Below are 5,723 nucleotides of genomic sequence, written 5' to 3' on the forward strand. Positions count from 1 at the left end.
GTTGAAAATATTCACGACTAATGGCAACATTGCCTCTATTTTGTAATCTAATTTTTAAGTATGTTATTAAAGATCGATAAGAACGCAAACACTAACATGGAACTATTATTATACTACTTTCTAGTGGTTTTCTACGAAATGGTTTGGTCTAGCGCTAGTCCCGAAATTGTTCAATTGTTCGCTGCTTGAATGTGTCATTTAAATGTAGTAACATATGGGCTGAAAATTCCCGGGTCTGACAAAGAAAACACGTTTTTTTGTTCAAAATTACCTTTATTCATCAAAATAATTTGCATCAAGAACAACGCAATCAACCAATCGCCGCTCTAACATTTCAATACCACTTTTGTAGAAAGATGTATCTTTTGACTCAAAATAGGTCTCAATTTCGGCGATAACCTCTTTATTCGAGCGAAGTTTCTTACCGGCGAGCATTTTTATAGGTCTGCGAACAGCCAGTAGTCGTTGGGAGCCAAGTCTGGCGAATATGGTGGAAGTGAGTGATTCAAGGTTCAATTCATGTAGTTTTGTTTCTTTGTGTTTGTTCTTGTTTTTGATCAACAGTGAGCAAACACGGCATCCATTTTGAGCAGAGCTTTTAAATAGTCAAGTGTTGCTATACAAAGCCAACACGTCCTCTTGATATCTTTACGATGTCAGCTAACTCACACAACTTCACTTTTCGATCTTTCAAAATGATTTTGGATATTTTTTTATGTTTTTTGGTGTTACCGCCAGATTTGAACGTCCACTGCGTTGTACATCATCGGTGTCCCTACGACTATGTTGAAGTTAGCAAACCGTTGTTTCTAATGGAGTGGAGTCCCCATAATACCAACACACTTTTGCTTCGCTTGAACCCTTTTTTCCCCATTAAGAAGCTGTATAAAATTAAAACACGAAATTCTTTTTGTTCCATTGTTTTGAAAATATCAAAAGTAGCGTCACTCTTGGCACAACAACTCTCGAACTAATGAATAGAATATCTTGAAATTTTAAGAGCTGTCTTTTTTAAAGATAGCACTAACAATAAAAGCAGTACCACTTATGTATTAAGCTCGGGACTTTTCAGCCCAGGTGTTACAATAGCAAAGATAACACTAGCAAATTTAAATAATAATAATATATAAAAATAGTTTAGGACATTTTTTGCAAGTCATCTCATTCGCCATGCGTTAGCGAGTGTCAAGTAGATGAAGCAACTGGTAGGTACTCGTAACATATAAGCATGTGTTGGTAGTTTAAAATTTCATTTATTTTGAGGCACTTAATGGATGCTATATAGTATTATTGCATTCAAACAGGAAAATTTTTGCAACTCGTTACTTCTGCCCGTTTTGTGTTCTTGTTCTTCTCAATGTTGTTGTTGAATGTAGACTTGAATTTAACAATTGCAAAGTGCAACACCCATACGAGACTTCGGAAAGTTGAAGCAACAAAATTCTTCCTATATGAACTTACTTAATATCAGATAAAAGAGTTAGCAGCATCGAAGATAGTGAGTTACACCACTTTCATGAGGTATAACCAAGAATGATAGAGTAAGAGATTGCGCCTTCCCAACTCGCTGTGACGTCAGGCTGCCAGAATATACAAACGAAAGGAAGAATAATTATTTGTTTGTGAAAATGAAGAGTAAGCGGAAGCAATAGAAACTACCAAACAAAAGAAATTGTATACCCTCAAACTTTCTTGCCACGGCGTCATCCGCATAAGAACGCAAAAAGCTGCATTCAGAGCCCTTATATTCATTTGTGCTTTCACAATCTAACACACGGCCCTTCGCTCTCATTAATTTGTTTAGTCACAAATCACAATATTACCAAGCTGAATTTTTACAAACATGTAATTTCTCTTCCTTTTCTTTGTTTTGTTTTGTTTTCTTAAGATGTCTGGCATCAGTCTTGTCAAAATCGCCAAAAATAAATTAATGGTTTCGGGAAGACGCCACCTTCTGCATTCAATTGGGTATAACCATACTCGCTAGTGGCGAATCTTGTTCGGCAACTTTGTTGTTGCTTTCCCATGCAAATTTTTCTTCAAGTGAGCAGAGCCCAAATATAGTGAGCAGAGAAGTGGCACGTCGAGGGCGTCCAATTTGAACGAAGATGTAAGCTTACATTTGAGTGAGTGTATGAATACTGAACGCTCGGTAGACACACTGGGGTGTGACACACCGCACAAATTGCTTGATGTGTTGTAGTTCGTTTATTTCTGACAACTAAAAATGTACCGTTAGGTGTGTTTTATCAACACTAATTTTATTCTTCGAATTCATACAGTAAGTGCTCAGTAGTTGGTGCGCACCCAAATTTATGCAGATTTAAAAAAAATGATTGGGTGAAATTTACCCCTGTGTGTATTTCGCGTAACTATTTTTTTCATCAACGTCAAAACAAGTGTACACCATATAAAAGCAGGTCTAGGACACTGCAATCGCCTCAACAAGTTTTACAAATATCATATATAGTATCATTGTACTATATTACAAAAATCGACGCTCTGTGAATTTTGTTCAGTAATGAGACCTATTTTTAACTTAATGGCTACGTCAGTAAGCGAAATTGCCGTATTTAGGTAGAAGAACAACCCGAAGCCATTCAAGAACAGCCATTTAAAACAACCCTTAAGTGGGGCCTATGGGTTGGAGGAATCACCGCCCACTTCTTCAAAGACGAGGCTGGCGCTAATGTAACAGTGAATAGCGAACGCTATCGCGTCACGATAAACGACTTTTTTATACCGAAAAATGAAGCCTGTGATCTCCACAAATTTTGGGCCAACGAAACGGCGCTACTTTTCATACAGCCCGTGACACAATGGATTTCCTGCGTCGTCGTTTTGGTGAGCAATTTATCTCTCGCCACAGACCAGCGGATTGGCCACCAAAATTGTATGATATCACACATTTGAACTTTTATTTGTGGGTATATGTAAAGTCTAAATGCTTTGTGGATAAACCAGTTTCGTGTGAGCCACTCGAAGCCCATATTACTAAATTTATTCACGAGATACCGATCGAAGTCCTTCAGCGAGTCATTCAAAATCGGTGTTGAAGGATGTCCGAATTGCGGCGCAGTTGCGGCCAACATCCGAAGGGGTTTATTTTAAAAGGAGAAATGTCATTAATGATTACACATAAAAATAACAAAAACAGCCCAATTAATTTCAATTTTATTCGAATTTAAAATCCGATAATTCTAAATTGATCACTCTTTATATACTCTATAAAAATTGCGCTTACACACTTTTTGGGTGTTTGGGCGAGCTCATCCTCTTATTTGTGGCGTGAGTGTTAATGACGTTCCGCAAATAGGGGGAGCTACAGCTTTAAGCCAACTCCGAACGGCACATGTTTTGTATGAAGAGCCCTTTTCATGGCAGAAGTGGACTCCGAGGCTTGGCATTGCCTGCCGAGTGGCGACTGCTATTAAAAAAACGTTTTCTATCATTTTTATGTTTCACGCACGGATATTCGAACCTACACACTTCTGAATGGTAGTAATGCACGAACCCTTTCTGCAAAGTATTAATACTTAAATCAAAAGTAAATTGATAAAAAGAATGAAAAGTACATATTTAATTAATTTAAGCACTTCATTGAGTATTTTTTGCAATCCAGAAAACAAACAAAAGCAAAAATTTACGTGTTGAATTTTGTCACATTCATCAGCTGCTCGATTGTTTCTGTTTTCATTCACGAAATTTATAGTAACCTTTTCTTTGTCAAGCAGATTAGTGCGGTACCTGGATGTATGGGGTGGGGTGTATTAGCCATTTACGTCGAAACTGAGATGGCTATCGTTGTGTATTTATGTATCACATACTGTTTTTTTTTGTTTTTTTTTTTTTTACTTACTTACTTTATTTGCAATCTGTCATGTTAACATTCAGCAAATGTGATAAATTTTTACAAGTAGCAGAATATAAAAATAAATATAAAACATATTTCATTGCAGCATTACTTCAATTCAATTTTTGGTTTTCTTAACAATTATGGCAAATATATCTGGTGTGCATAAATACTTAATTTCTAAAACGCAAATCAAGGATGTGAAACCTTTTAAGTCGTTTTGTTTCTTCACTATCATCTAATAAGCATATTGCAAGAATAAAAAAAAACAATATATGTATGGTACGAATTCCAATTCAGTGGCCCCGAGTGCGCCATAAAATGATAATATAAACAATAAATTGAGGACTTGCTTTACAAATTGATTTAATAAAATATATTTAATTTATTTTTGTATTTATGTTTTTTTTTGTTATATATTTAAACATTTCGGAATAAAGCAAAACATTATGTAATCAAGAAACAAACGTAGAGGTAGCAAATTTGTTTAAAATGAAACCAAAGGAATAAAAAGCAAAGCACACACACACATAAGAAATCACAAAAGTACCCAGCAGTCAAACCTACTAGTTCGAAATTAACTTACTACCAGTTTTTCTAGCAACTGAAGTAGTTCGTCTTCTCTATTTTATTGAAAGCTTGCAAGTCGCATCTGTCTCAAAATTGTATGTACCTGTTGCCGAACTGGTAAGCCAATGTATCAGTGTCACACGGTTAATAAAGTTCATAACGGGAGGAAAAAAGAGGTTGTCTGTAAAGTCGGTTTACTGACGATAGTTTAACGTGACAACGTCATCAGGAAATACTGATGAAATGGTTGCATTTTTCAAAAGAAAATTTTAATTTTATTAGCTTGATAGATATTTTGTATGGATATAGAGAAGGAGGTAAATGGAATCGCAATGGAATTGATCTAGTTACATTTACACAAACGTGAAAAATGACGAAACATTTATCAAATTCATGAGAGATATCTTCATTTTCGATTGTGCATCAGACGTTAATAAGCCAACAACACTAAGAGACACTATCATCGGTTTGACTTTTTCAATACACATTACGCTCGAAACACTCCCTTTCATTTCCTACTTTTCCTATCATCTTAATCCTATCCAAATTAATAATCCTCATAGAGAAATGATTCATTACCATGCACACAGGAAGAAGGCATATGCAAATACAAATACATATGTGAATTTATATATGTACATATGCGCATATGCATACATATATATGCTCACTCAAGTAGGAGAGAGCCAGATGTCGAACGTTGCCGAACGTAGGGGCCGATTGTGCCTCTTTGTCGTTCGTTCCGCGCTCTCGCTTGCAGTTCCAGCAAGGTAACGCCACATTTTTTGGTGCGTGCAGCCTGCTCATCGAATTATAAGACGTTATCACGTCAAAAGAGATGATTAACTATGTCAATATTTACGCATAATATTTACTGTCCATATACCATCAATCGCTCATTTTGCAACTGGTAGAATTCTTGCCACTCTTGAACTCGTATGACTGTTAACTGAGCAATTTGGTTCTTCGCTGCAGGGTAATTACTAACAAATAAATCGATGAATGGAAGCGCGCAAAACATAAAATGCGTTCATAGTAGGAGTATCACTGCTTCTAAACATATGCATGCAAGTACATAAACACATATGTATTTAGAAACGTTTGCGAAAATACACATACATATTTATATATGTTCGTGCATACATATGACTATAGGTAATTATCAATGAAAAAATTTGCTAAAAATTGCAACGCAACATGTTGACATTTCAGTTGAAAAGCTACACTATCGCGTTTAGCAGCATCGCGAAATAGTGAAAAAATTGTTAAACCAAATAATATAGAAAAAATATATATTTTG

This window comes from Anastrepha obliqua, chromosome 4 (genome assembly GCF_027943255.1).
Source record: "Anastrepha obliqua isolate idAnaObli1 chromosome 4, idAnaObli1_1.0, whole genome shotgun sequence".
Classification (NCBI taxonomy): domain Eukaryota; kingdom Metazoa; phylum Arthropoda; class Insecta; order Diptera; family Tephritidae; genus Anastrepha; species Anastrepha obliqua.